This window comes from Anomalospiza imberbis, chromosome 10, assembly GCF_031753505.1.
Source record: "Anomalospiza imberbis isolate Cuckoo-Finch-1a 21T00152 chromosome 10, ASM3175350v1, whole genome shotgun sequence".
Classification (NCBI taxonomy): Eukaryota; Metazoa; Chordata; class Aves; order Passeriformes; family Viduidae; genus Anomalospiza; species Anomalospiza imberbis.
The window spans coordinates 10,796,048-10,810,866 of NC_089690.1; the positions used below are offsets into that span (position 1 = coordinate 10,796,048).

Genomic DNA, 14,819 nt, shown 5'->3' on the forward strand with positions numbered 1-14,819 from the left:
TCCTTATAGGTCTTTATCTCTTGTCCCCAGAGTCTTGTGACATCGCCATCACTTACACCACATTGCTTTAAAATGTTCCTCCTGCCTTACCTTGTTCTGCCAGTCTGTCTCTGTCTGCCTTGCCTGCCCAAGCTGTGAGCCTCTGCAGGGTGGGCTGAGCTGTGTCACTCCTGCTACACTCAGTCATAACTTGTCACTTGGTGGGGAGTAGCCCCTGAACTTTCACTGGCAGAACAGCTTTGATTATATTAGGCAGGTATAATTATAGGACAGCTAAGGTCTCCAGTGCAGCCTCTAAGCACAATAGTAATATACACAGTAATTTGGGTAGCTGTGTATGTTCTGAGACCTCATATTAACCAGAGATGGGGCTGGTCATATTTTCTCTTTTCCCTGAGTGTATATTTTAATGGGTGCAATGGGTATGCCTGCAGTGTGCTTGCCCTATTAAAATAGTTTCTATTATGAGATTTCCTATTTGGAGAAGTGATTACAGATGCAATCCCATGTAACACTAGGTTACGCTCTCCTGATCCTGTTGTAGTTATCCTGTTATGGGCCCAAGAGTGCTAAAATTTGTTTCCATATATTTTTACTCTCCTCAGTAAAAAGCAACATAAATACCTGGTAATCTGATGTTTGACCCTGTGCAGTACAAACCCAGAATTAGCCCACTGGCTACTGCACTTAACAATACTGATTCTGGAGTAACATGCAGTCTGGCAGAATCCAAACTTGCAGCAGCCAAGCACTGAGTGTGTAACTACTGCTGGATCTTTGAAGTAGCCTCAAAGACACAATAACACTGGGAAAAATACCAGCCAGGGCACAGAATGAGAGATGGTCTCATGGGAATCACTTCTACATCAGTCTGTGGGTGGTCATAAAGGATCAAGAAGTTATGCTGGCAGAGAAAATAAAATCTCTTGTGTATGCTAAGGAAGTTGTTGCCTCAGTCTGGGACATCAAAGTTCAGTTTTGTTAATCCAGGTGAACTAAAGAGGAGACCCACAAACTGGCTCTATTCTCTGGCTAAGGCCATGACAGCTATGTTGGGCTCATGCCTACCAGACACTTGCTAAAACTTCCTCCTCTTGACCTTCTGATCTGTATTTTAGCTTCTTCCATTCTAGATGTGCCTGAAGCACATTCAAAGTGCTGGATGTCCAGGCACATGTCCAGTCACATTCACTTCTGTCTGGAACTGTGATCCAGAACAGTGTTTACTTGTGAGAGATGAAGCAGGATAGCCTCTCTTATTACTGCTGAGAGTTGAATTTAGGTGTGCAGGTTCTGATAACCTAAGCTGGAAGCTGGCCAATGACGCTAAGGTGAACTGCTTTTGGATGAAGTGGTGTAATATCTCTAATGACCAGAGGGGCCAGGCTTTATTTCCCTTAAACATTCCCTTAAATCATCATGGGGAATTTTACACTGTTCTTAGGTTTGCAAGGAGAGGCAGAGGGAGAGCACCATTTTATTGAGCAAAGGCTCTGGTGCAGTAGAAAGGAGGCACTTTTCTCAAAACCCTGACATGTAGCACACTTGTTCTCCTCCAGCTATTTCATGCCAGCAATACAGATGCTCCCTGCTGGCATTCCCCTTCTATCAGCGTCAGCTGGTCTTACTAAGGCTCATTTCAGCCCTGTATCTGCATTTTTCCCCACAGCTTCACTCCAAGATAACACTCAGCTGTGTTCTGCTCCCACCAGGAGCCTTCAGCACTGGGAGAGCTCCAGCAGGACATCACCCGGTGGTGCTGGGGAGGAGCAGCCCATGGCACCCGCCAGGTGGGGGATAGTTGCTAATTAGTTTGCATTAACACATTTTAAATAATTCAGTTCAGATTAAGGTTTATGCACTGCCTAGCTCTATGCTGACTCCCCAGCTCAGGCTGGAGCATTGGGTTTTGGGAGCAGCAATGGTCTTCCTTGATGTCCCCAGCAACTCTGGACAAGCAGGGCCTGTGCCCAATCCAAGCCTTGGCAAGTTTCCTGCTACTTTATTCAAAGACTTTCTGAATTGGTTTGGGTTCTGCCTTAGATTTGCACTTCACTGCATTGCGTGCAGTGTGTATCTGTCCTTAGAAGGGGAGGATCTGCTTCCACCTAGAAGAATCCTTTAACAAAGTGATTTAACAAAAATGAGAATAGAGCAGAATTTGCAGGACAGAGAAACCCTTATCCCAGAAGCTAAAGGCAGGATCACAGAAAACATGAAGTGGTGAATAAGAACAGGCAACAAAAACTTCAGATACTGTGCATAGGTAAAGCAAAATTATTTTTGGCTCTTGTCATGTATTTGAAGCAGAACTTCCTTTCTGTCTGTGTGAAACAGAATGCCATGAGGTTTTAAGTTCTCCATGTGACCAGATGGGGTTTGCCGCAACAATAGGGTTTCTGCTTGGTTTTGGGAAGGGCAGCAGTTTTGCTGGCATTACAAAAGGCTATGTGTGATAAAATAAGGAACCTTCTTTCTCCAGCACATCTGATTTATGAAACTGCTGGAAATCAAAACTTCTTTGCCATTTGGATAATTTTTTTATTCCTCCAAACTGTACTGGATGTTCTTCACGTATTAATTTGTGGATTACAGAATGTTCTAGGCAAAACATCAGTGGGACAGTAAAATGTTAATACAAGAGTTTAGCTGACATAAAATAAAACCACAGTGTTCTTCTATCCTGCTTAATAATGACTCAAGTGAAATGGGGACAGTTGTGTGGTCTAGTGGCTAGTGAGGGGTGTGGTCCTCTGGATTCCTGGAGCTGCTTCCCAGATCTTCTTTCCCATGCGGGGTGACCTTAAACAAGTTTACCCCTTGTAAATTGGAGCCTGATGTCTGGCTAGGAAGGCTTATTAGGAAACTTCATTTTTGAAAGAGCATTTTGAGAACTTGAGATGACAGGTGCTAAATAAAGACACTTCTTTCTATTAAGTAGCTCTAAGAATACACACTCAGATTCCAATTTTGTGACACTGGTGTTTTGGGAACTCATCTTTTGGCTTTTTATGAATTGAACACTCTTGATCTGGATGACAAACGTGAATACTCCTGACCATTTTGCTGGAATGATTGTTTCCATTGTCAGCACTTTGGTTGAATGGCATCAAAAGAACAATGGTTTAATTTCCACGTCAGCAAATTATTCTGGATTTAAACAGAATTGCGTAGCAGTGGTCACAAGACCAGCAAAAGGTGCCCCAGAGCCAGGAAGTTAAATTGATTGTAAATGGCAGTAAAGCAGACTGGCTGAGCTTTGCTTTCTGAGCCAAGTGTAAGGTATCAGTGGGGAAAAGCAAAGCAAAGAGTAGGAAAAAATGTGTTGCAGAAAATGGAGGCTGGACATGCAAGAGAGAAGGATTGTCCTGCAGAACAGCAATATTGGAGCATTTCATCTAATTCTGCAGAGATGTATCTCTTGAAAGGGGGAAGCAAACATCCTCTTGCCTCAAAGGCTGGGTATAATGTGAGGTTCCAATATGTTGAGATGCTGTGATAGAAGAGACCATACAGGTAGACAGTGCAACCTGTGGAGTGGATTCCTGGCTGAAGGATCTTGATGCAAGTTTCATCCTAAGTAATTTGTTTCTCTAATCTAAATCTTTAAACAAAGAAAGCGTTTTACTCATCAGCCTATTTTTCCTCTTCCAATCCCCACCACTGAGGGAGCTCAGGTCTGAATGGCTACTCAAAACTTCCCCAGCAATGTGACAGGGAAGGTCTGACTGCTTCTAAGCAGTGAAGTCTTTGGGAAGAAAGTCTGGCATGCTCAGTGTTTGCACCAGAGTTTTGCCATTGGATTTTTCTGGAAGTGGATCAAGCTGTTACTTTGAATGTACCCACGATCAATTAATTTCAAGCTGTGTCCTCATATAGCCAGAACAAATCAAGGTTTTTCTGTTCCACCCCCAAATGCGCAAGTGACATCATATTGTTGGGTAAATGTTGCTTTCTTGTCCAGCCAGCAGTTTGTCCTGGCTTGAAGTTTGGTAGCAGTTCTCTGCATGGTTTGGTCTGTGCTGCACAGGACACCTGGAGAGGCATTGCATTTGCAAGTAATTGCTACATATTTACATAGCAGAGAAGCTAGGATTTCTGGTCTGTGTGTGCTAGGCAGACAAAGGCAGGCTTGTGGCTAATTTAGGTCTTGAACCCTCATTGCATTGAAAACTATTTTGCAGGCACTTGTTCCCCGCATTAAGGTTTAGGCACTACTTAGCTGTGGGGAACCATTTACAAAGTAAGGTTTGCTCTGAGCTCTTGCATAGCAGGACAATCAACCTGTATATACCTCTTGGCTGTGAGAAGCTGGTGTGGATCAGAAAGCCAAAGTCCCACTGGAATATTGGGCAAAAGAGTGTTGTAATCCACAGTGCCCACTAATGAGGTCCTCATGCCTAATATGACAGTACATCTCTTCCAGAGGGGAGGGTTTATTTGCACTCATTTCTCTTTAAAATTCACGTTATAAACAGGGCCCACTTTCTTGCTACTCAAATGAAAATAGAAATTACCTTTTTAAAAGACATTTTGGAGTTCTAGTTCCTTGAAGAAAAACATCAAGATGTCAGGACTACCAGAAGGGACACAAGTGAAATGATTCACCTAAAGTCTTATGATTAGAAGCAGCCATGACTTCCTACATGTCAATCCAGTTAATTTCATGGAGAAACTTCTATGGCTCCAGTTGTGTCCTGATCTTTACTCCACCCAAGCTGGAGAATCAGTAAGGAGCAGGGCTAGGTTTAGCACCATCACAGTAAGAAAAGGTGATCGGATGTGGTTCTGTGAACGATTATCATGGTCTAATGTGGAACCAGTGAAAAAAGTAGAGTGCCGAGGAAGCATGGGTAGCTGTGAACCTGGTTGGCTCTGGAGCAGCTCCTCTTTGCTGTAGGAATCCAGCAGCAAGTTCAGCCTGAGCAACTGGGCAAGTAATCCCCTTGATAGTAGGGCTTTGGTGCATCTTTGGTACTAGCCATGATGGGTGGAAATACTCCTGGGGCAGAAATGTCTGCTGAGCCTTCTGTGCCTCGAGCTGGTCCTTCTTCCTCCTGTCCCATCCCTCACCACTAAGCTCAGAGATGAGCTCTGCTTCTGGGTTGTCTGAGGGCAGGAGAGGTGCACCTCAGAAACACAACTCTTTGTGATTTCTTGCTGTTCTTAGTGCCTGTCATTCTATAGCAAGGCAATGACTGGGGCCCTGGACAGTTTCACCAGGATCAAACAATGAAGAGAGAGTTGTTGTCCCCTTCCAAATCTGACCAAAGCCCACAGGAGCTCCCATATGCAAACAGAGTCTGAGTAGTTCACATTAATGTACCAATTTATAATATCTAACAGAAATTCCCAGGAGCCTGGGACTCTGCTACAGACAGATGTGTTACCATTTTGCTGATGTGGAATTAACGATAGAATTATTTAGAGAGCTGGTGATAGGGTTTTGACTCTACAGTGTCTGATTCTCAAAACTATGCTTTCCTATATCTATCCTCCATAGACATTATTTGGAACAATTTCTCCTTCCAAACAAAAAACAATTTTGGGAAACACACATTCTCAACTCAGCTATGAAATGTCATCTTTGTGGTGGTGATGATTATGGGATGCAGCAAATGCATGCATAATTATTCTCACTGCTCACAGAGCAGCAGATAGGCCCATTTCCTGCCTCCTGAAATATATAACCAAACACTTTTCCTCATGCTGTCTGCTCTGTGAATTTTCATGAGCTTGTTCCCTAGGGCTCCTTGTGAAATTATTCTAATTTTTCGAAGTAGGGAGAAAAAAAATGAAATAGTTCTGTTGGAAATGGCATTGATTTGTCTATGAAGTCATTACAGCTGCTTCTCTCTTGAAGGCACAAGAAGAGGAATCCCTGATTTATTTTTTTATTAATATAGGGAGATGGGATGCAGTTTGACAGTAAGAATGCAGTGAATTTTGGAAGCAGTTCTTGAAGTGCTTTCCTATTATGTATGTGAGAATGCAGAACAAGGATAATAAAGAGTATTTTCTGACTTTCAGAGGTATAGCTTGGTATGCCTGTATCAATAGTTATAGCTATCTTGGTGTAGGGTAATTTATTAGATGCCAAGGGTTGTGTTTGACAGCCTGAACTTGTCAGCCTTGAGTCACATAAGGGAAGACCCAGCAGAATATATAATGCAAATGTTCACATAGTATAATGAAAAATACCCTTCTGAACTATTTTCCATTAAAAATAGAAATTAAAATTACTTAACAAAACATGCTTTTTCTCTGTCTTTTAGCAACAAACAAAAGCTCTGATGTGCAGTCTAAAATTGCTCATCAAGGGGAGAGACCAGGCTAGGATTTAGTAAATGGCTTTTTTTTTTCTTTGAATAAAGCAATTAGTTCTAAAGGGAACATGTCATCTTCAGTACACTGCTAAGGTAGAACAGTCATTGTGCTTTCTGGCACTCCATCAAACTGCTCCTTGTGCATAGTTATTGGAGAAAGTGCATTTACACGTTCTGTCGACGTCCGATGCCGGGAAGAGGTTTCTTAAATAACAAGACACAGGCTATTATGTGCATTAGCTTTATTATTTTTTCAGAAGTGTCTTAGCCTTTGGGGACTGAAGGTACTTAATAATATGTTGCAATTACAGTGTGCCAATGTGTTGTCGTCATATCTCAGGTGCTTGACAATCAAACAAGTGCAGATTAACCCTTAGATGTCTATTGAATTTCCACCTAGCTGCTTTTATGTCTAAAGCCTGTGATGTGTCCACAGTGCAGCAAAACCCAACATCTATCTGTTGTCTTGGAGCACTGCCAGAGGCTGTCCCAGGAGGAATGTCCTCTGCCACCCCCAGGTATGCTTAGCCCAATTAGGAGATGTGAGCTCCATGCTTTTGGCCTGTGACTTTCTGAGCAGAGATGTAGGGTGCTCTGGAGAGGGAGCATAATCAGACACCTTGCCCCAGGAAAACCTGTGTTTGTGAGGGGTGTTGTGATTTAATCCCACCTGGCAGTCATGTACCATGCTGCCACTAGCTCCCCTGGCCCTGGTGGAGAGGAGAATAGAAGAAAAAACAATGTAAACCTGATTAGTTGAGGTATGAGCAGTTTAATAGAGGAGGTGGTAACTGGTAGCCTGCTCAGAGAGCAGAAAGCTGAGAGTGAAGTCCCAAGCCAGAGAACTCACCAAGGCGAGTTAAACTAATGGTGTAGATGAAACCTGAAGTAAAATGTCTCCTGGACAGAGCTGTTCAGTCTCTAAATCAAGACCATATGAAATGAGTTCTGCATTGTGGGTTTTCTGCTTGTTTTCCTCCTCCAGCATCCTTGGTATTGAAAAAGTTCCCAGAATGGATGTCAAGGAGTTGTTCTGTTGAAGCATGGCAGGTACATCACCCTTAAGCCATAGAAAAGATGCATTTTGAGTTGCTCTCTGCTGGATATCCAGGTACAACTTGTCTTTATTTGCACTCTGTATGTTGTAGTTGTCTGGGTGTGGACAGAAGGAGGCAAAGGGAAAAAGAGCTGCTGTCTGTTGGTACCAAACAGCATGAGCCCAAAGCAGACAGCCTTTGTTTGCTGGGCAATATAAGAACTTTTGTAGGTGGTGTGTAGAGTTTATTTTTTTTTTAATTTGGTTTTATTTTCCTTTGGAGTATGAGTACAACTTAGAGGGAAAATTTTGGATATGCAAGAAATTCAAGGAAGTTTTAAAGACTAGGTGTAGAGGCCAAGTAAAAGCTCTGAAGTACTGAGTTATGACTCTTAACATGATGCCTGTCAGTAAATGAGCTAAAAGAACATAAATTCTTGAGTGGCAGGCACACTTTTTTTTTGGTGAGTTTTTTGTGCTTTCGTGGTTGGTTGATTTGGGTTTTTTATTTGTTTATTTGTTTAATTCTGAAAAAAGTTGTCTCCTGCTGAGGAAGCTTGGCTGGCTCCCAGATTAGTCCTACTCTAATCTTTAGAGTGACTTTCTCTGTGCAGTGTGAAATGAGATGATGTGATGGTGCAGTAGGCAAGCTGCAATACCTTGTCCAGGGCAGAATTGCTCTCATTTGAGTCAAGCCTTGCATCTGCAGTTAAATCACAGTTGAACTCAGGCCTGGGATGTTTCCTTTATGCAGCAGGAGTATGTAATTCTTCTCTGTGGTGCAGGCCATTCAGCAGATTGTCAGTCTTTACAGCATAGCATTACAGGTAGAGATGTCAGGATCACCAAGGTTAAGGCTTTCCATTGAGAAGCCAGTGTTTGCAAGAGCTCCCAGGTTGCAGACTGTAACTGCTTCAGCTGGTGCCTACTGTGCAAAAGGTCATTCTTCTCTCTCATTTTGGTCTTGGTTTTGTTTTTCCTTTCTTTGTGTTTTGGAAAGTTCCAGTTAGAGTGGTTCAGCTGTTTTGGAGAAGGAGATTGGAAATTGTTTGTTAATAACAAAAATAAGCTTAATTGTCCTCCTCAAGTTCCATATTTTAGAGCAGGATCTTGGCCTTCAAAGTACAAAGTTCATGAGGCCCCAGTGGTGTTAAGGAGATGCCTTGCATGACATGTCTATGGGAGGCTGTGTGTTGCCAAATTATACATGCCTTCTTAAAAAGAAAAAAGGAAAAGCAGTTTCATTGTGTTCATTGTCTGCCAGCTAATCCTCCTGATATTTCCCCTGCTGGGATGGCAATATAGGTGAGGCTGAACAGGTTTGTCTTTGGTGTTGTTGCTCTCAGATGAAGGTGGTTATTGTGGGTCCAGGCTCTATGAAATAGAAATATAAGATGGACGTGACCAGGGCCTGGCAGATATTCTCAACCACAATACTGAATTTCAGGGCCTTTTTCCAAAGTGTGGAAAATACTTATTTAACATCTTGCTTCAAAAAAAAAAAATAATATGGGCTACACAGTTGTCTCTTTTCTAGTATATGTTACCAAATACCCAGCCCTTTAGATCATGTCAGATGCATCTTCCCTAAGTCAAAGGAAAGCTCTTCTGTAGGCTTGTGTTCTGGCAGAAACAAGAGTTATGGCTGGTATGAACAGGGAAGTCTCCAGAGTCATTGGTTCCTCTCCCTGATTTAGCTGCTCAGCCCAAACCTGTTAAACCTACGGCAACAATTGAAGGTCTTAGGGAAAGTCCTGTGCAGAAGCCTGAGGGAGACTGATAAAAACACAGCTGAGACCAGTGAATGGGAGAAAGGAGAGGAAGCATGGCTCAGGGCTGGAAATAACGATAGATCCCATAACTAGGAGAATCTCCACAGTGGAGGTTAGGACTAGACTTCTCAGGTTTTTTTATTTACTGATAATGCCTAAACTAAAGTAGGTCTCCATACTACAGACAGCACTAATGGAGACTGGTCTCCACTGCTCACAGTTGTAAGAAAACAATCGATCTTGCGTGCTCTGAGAGTTCATTGCAGCTTCACAACTTTGCTTGGAGCAATAATTCTTTGGTGAGCTTCAGGAATCCACTTGATTTCCCCTCATGCCTGTGGAATTCAGGATAGGGGCTGTTCTTGGAAATACTGTTATTCCTTAGGGTGAAAATCCCTGGAGAGCATGGAATCCACTACATGGGGCATGTAGTGATAGGACAAGGGGGAATGGCTGTAAGATGGAGGGTAGATGTGGATTAGGTTTAGATATTAGGAAGAAATTCTTTGCTATATGGGTGGTGAGGCACTGGCCCAGGAAGGCTGGGGAGTTGCCATCCCTAGAGGTGTTCAAGACCAGGCTGGATGGGGTTCTGAGCAGCTTGAACTGCTGGGAGGTTCCCTGCCCACAGCAGAGGGTCTGGAATGAGATGGTCATTAACCATGCTTTAACCTAACCATTCTATGACTGATATTTCTGGGTGCCTTATTAGAGTTCTGATAGCTGTGATTAAGACTGAGTAATGAGGTGCGACTCAGTGAAGGAGCTGACTATGAGAGTTGGCCACTAAGCTCAGTATTGCTCACTCTCAGCATTTGGATCACTGTGGGCCTTGGCTTGGTCAGCACACAGCATGACCATCCATGCTGGAGGGCAAAAAGGAGTCAGCGGCCTCACAAAGAAGTCCAAGCAGTGGAAAGAAACACTAAACCATCCATTCATATAACAAAAGAAGGGAAAAATGAATGCCAAGAACTGCATCAAAGGAAGAGGATTTTCTACCTTCATGTTATGAAGCATGGTTGCCTGTAACCAAGGAATAAGTTTCATGGGAGAAATCAGCTCCAGCTGATTCCAACTGGTCCCCACTTTCATGTCTACTTTACAGGTCTTAAATGGATTTGTTATGCTTCATGGCTTACTCCCAGACAGCTCAGCAGCTGGCCTGCTTGAGTAGGATTGCTTCTCATACAAAGCTTCTCGTGGATGGTTCCAACAACTTGGGCCACTTGGCTATCTACTCCCTGTGATTCCTATTGGTCTGGGATTGAAAGATTTATCCTGGTCTCTTGAGCATGCAAGAGCAAGTGACTAATGCACTTTAGGTGCTTTGGGGGTAGGAAGAAGTCTTCTTTGTGGAAGCTTGATATTTGGAAGCCCTATATGGATCATCCTAACTCCTCATGAAAACTTCCTGGCTCCCTGGCATGGAGGCCCCTGCCAACAGGTTTGTAGTCCCCATCCTGTGGTGTGAGCAGTCCTGGAGAGAACTTCTGTTTTTCTTGCTGTCTCAAATTCTGAGCTCCTCTATGATATTTTGTTGTTGTTGTTTGGGGTTTATTAGGAGACCTCCTGGGGAAATGGCTCTTTTCTTTCTCTCGCTTCATTTGGATGCTTGATTCCCGGGAATGTGTTTAGAGGGAGAGTCTGAAAAATGCCTTTTGCCTGGCAGTGGCATTGTTGCCCAAAAATGTAAAGCCAATTCCGCTGAGCTATAGCACTTGATTCCTGGAACTGCATGAGGCAGCTCGCAGAGCATGGAAGCTGCTGCCACCTCACTGACAGGCTTTAGGGAATCATGCAATTGCTTTCATGCCTGAGCAACCTGAAGCCCTGGGTCTTCTGGCTGGTGGTCACTCCTCTGTAAAACCACAGAAGTGTGGGTATACAGCACTCTCCTGTCTGCTCCTGTGGCTTCTGGTAACATGTGGTGGGAGAGGCAGGGAAGAAATTAACCTCACTATGAACCTGATAGGCAATGCAATCCATTATGTGATGCATGTGTGGGAGCGATTCCTTCCTGACCATGGTGTACGTTTGGCTCATGTCCTAAAGAGTAGGATTTAGATCACTTTTATCTTTATTCTCATAGCTACAGGGATTTTTAATGTCTATAAAATGACCCAGCTGCAGTATTTGACTTGATGACCTTCACTAACAATAAATTTTATGGACTGGCTATACAGTAGGGGTGGGGAAAGCTTTTCCTTTTTCTTGAAGAATGTGGGAATGCTTTGTAGACATGCTAGACTGGAAAAGAGACCTTGAGAGACTGTCTACTTCATTTACCAACACTGATCTAAGCAGCTGAAATGTGTAGTACTTTCAGGTGAGAGAAAGAGGTGGGAGTAGAAGACCTCACCTGATTCACATGAAGCAAAGCATTTATCCCATGGCGTAAGGGCTATGGGATATTTGCTTGGTGCAAATACCACATACGTGGTGCTTGTGCACTGGTGTATGTAGTTCATGTTTAAAAGTACTCAAGTTATCTGTGCATTAGTACTGGCCTAGGAGCTTTGAAACCACGCCCCTGTACCACCCCTACAAACATTGCCAGGCATCTTGTCCTTAGTCTGTGCCCCTGTGGCTCAGGCCAGGCAGTGGGAAGTCTTTGGCCTCTCTGCTTGGTCTGCTTGTTAGAAGGCCCATTAAGATGAGCTGAGCTGGTGTTTTTGTGCCAAAGCCTTGGACAGCAGCTATCAAGTTGATTTGTTTGGTCATACACAAGTGGAGGAGAGCTCTTCTCCTGTACCCATTCTGAGAGAATCCAATGGGGCAAGTTTTTCCTCTCAGTTCATTCATTTAGTCTTGTTGTACCTTCAGTTATGTGAAGTCTACTGTAAGACCTGGGGTACCCCAGGCAGCCAGCCCAGGGAGACACTGCACACTCTGACTGGAAATCCATTTCCTCTCATGATGGCCTATTTTGAAAGAGTAAATTCCTCTTCTCTGACTTCATTTATGTGCTGGCTGTCAAGTTATTAGAGCAGCATTTGACAGTGCCAATGCTGCTGTTTGTATCAGCAGACAATCACCAGCCTTGAAAGAGTGTAATTTGACTAACAGCTCATGACACTATTATTCTTATTCGTTTATGGAAAAAAAAAAGCAGCAGCAAATTTCTTCTGTGGCATCAGCTCCAAATGTCTGTGGCATCAGATTAGCCAAGACTCTTTTTGAAAAATTTAGCCATACTCCCCCATATCTTGCTAACTTTACAGTCCCCCATGGCATCTGTGTGCAGTGAACTGAGCTGTTGAGACTAAATGCAATTTGCAATCAGGCTTCTGTTAACATGGAAATGTACCGGCTGCTCTCCTGCAGTATGGATTCTCATGCTGTCTAGCATATGGTAGCATTAAACCCAGTCTGGAGTGCCTCTCGTTACCACACTGTTGAGTGGAGAACCTTGAAAAACAAGTGTGAGAGAAATGTATTTTGAGAACCAGCTCTCCTCTAGCACAGCTTGTCAGGAGCTATCAAAAGGAGACTGTACCTCAAAAACTGGCCCTGACAGCCATCCAAGCAAGTACAGAAAACTGTCTTGAACACTGATGCAAAAGCCATGTACTTACCAAGGTAGGTATCGCACAGGGAGAAGGGGACAAGGAGAATCAGACAAGAGCAAGTTCATTATTAACAAGTTAAAAAGCTAGAAGCAGTCTATTCTGCTACCAGTATGGGAGGGATTTTGATTCAGGAAGATAGCCTCGGGTATGGAGCCAGCAGTTATGTAAAGACTTGATATAAATGTAGGCAAAACAAGAAATATATCCATCCACAGAGGGAACAGGTGAGCCTTTTAACCATTAAGTGTTTCTTTCCATCTTTAGTTCACTGTGCAGCACATAAAAGTAGCTGTGGAATTTCTTCAGTGTTAGCATTTCCTCCATTGTCATGAGAGGTAGTTTAATTTTAATTTTGCTATTTGAGTGATATGAATAATTCAGAGTGTTTTCTCACTGTCGGCTCTGCATGTCCTCGTCTCTTCTTCCCTGAGGTGCTCAGGGTACTTCCCTTAGTGAAAAATATACAAGCTGCATCTGAAGAGAATTGGGTTTGAGGCGAGTAATCTGTCGCCATAGGCCAGCAGGGACATGGCATCTGAGTCATGAGCTCACAGTGCTGCTTATTCATCGCTCTCTTTGGTCAGTCCCACCCTGAAGACCACAAGCATCTGTTCTACTATGTACACCCGTGTTATTTGTTACTTGCAAAACCGCCAATTTGTTTGGTGCCCTGAGCTTCTGATGTGTGAAGAATCTCAGCTGTGGGCTGTGGCCAGAAGTAAAAGTTATTGAGTGAGTGCATCTGATCTTAGCACCTGTTTTTCTTAGACACTTCTGTGAAAATTTCTTATGAGTGCAAGTTCTTTCAATGTAGACCTGTATTTGGCTATTGAGAAGAACTGGAGACAGAAGCAGTATCAGTAGCTCCAGAAGTAGGATTACAAAAGCCTCAAATCCTGAGATGTAGGAGGGAAAAATGGCAGTAGATCAAAGGCTACTCTTCCATCCTGGAATCTTCAACCCTGGATGCTTGACTCTGTAAATGACTGCAGCATCCCAAAGTGCTTCCTGACAGTATTAGTCTTATCTAAACATAATGTGCCTGTTGGACATTGCTGCTTCTTTCTTTATTACACTTTTCTATACTTCTTGGTAGAGCTAAGGCATAGGACACTGTGTATTACCTGGCTTGGACTCTTGTGTTTCATTGGTTCTCACATCTGCAATATTGCTTTGTGAATACTTCAGTCTCCTGAGCCATAATGCTGTGACGATCTGGGATGGGGACAGATACGAGCAGATTTGTGAGAAAAATAGAAACAGACTGTTGGCTAACTAAGTTTTTTGTTGTTGTTGTTTTATGGTGTTTTTTTGTTTGTTTGTTTGGTTTTGTTTTTGTTTTGTTTTGTTTTGTTTTTTTTTCTTAGAGAATGCTTTTAGACAGGAGAAAGACCTGGACCAGAGAGCAGATGAGGTAGACTTTGACCTTTTTCAGTCCCAGATGGCCAGAATATTTCATGTGTTCTCACACACAGAAACCCTGTACTTTATATGGAGATAAAAAATGGGTGTGCCTTGATCCAGCCTCATCTTTCTGTTATCTTTACTTCAATTAAAAATGTAAGACTTGACCTGGCAGGTTCTCATTTTTAAGCTGTAGGCTACTGCAGTTTTTGCTTTGTGTGGCTAGTGAAAATGAGGGTAATCTCCATCATGAGAGCTGAATAGACCAAGAGACATCTCATCTCCCCCAGGAGGTGACTAATCCAAACTTAATCCAGGATGATAAAAATGCATTTTAAGGAAGTATCTTAGCATAAGTTTAAAATCTGAAAAACATGATGGAATTCAAAAATAAACTTGTATGTTTATGTGCTTATATGAATATGGGTAGAAAAGGAAGTATTTCCAAGTAACTTCCTATTTCAGATTCTTAAACCTCTTTCTGAGAAAATCCGGATGTCAATTTTTTCCTGACTTTGAGTGGTTAGTTTTTCCTCAGTAGCGGGAGGACAAGCAGCTATTGCTTGTCATGTTTATCCTAAATGTGACAACAGACAATCCCTAACTGTGTTATTCTCTCCTCCTCCTCCACATGGCACAGTCACTTAGTTGCCTTAATGATAACCAACTGGGCTTCATCCCAATTATTTGTTTTTCTGGTAATCATCCA

At 42.9% G+C, this 14,819-nt stretch overlaps 1 long non-coding RNA gene across 5 annotated transcripts in view; it reads left to right on the forward strand.

Moving 5' to 3' along the window:
* Positions 1–14,819, forward strand: part of LOC137479928 (uncharacterized) — a 52,791-nt gene that overhangs the window by 23,437 nt on the left and 14,535 nt on the right. For 3 of the 5 annotated variants that reach the window (XR_011002599.1, XR_011002598.1, XR_011002596.1), the window contains exon 3: positions 7,312–7,437. The exons of 1 other annotated variant lie outside the window; for it this stretch is intronic. This is a non-coding gene — a long non-coding RNA (uncharacterized lncRNA). Of the gene's footprint in view, positions 1–6,738; positions 6,845–7,311; positions 7,438–14,819 lie in introns of those variants that run through there. One more of the 5 variants, XR_011002600.1, reaches the window with a different exon arrangement.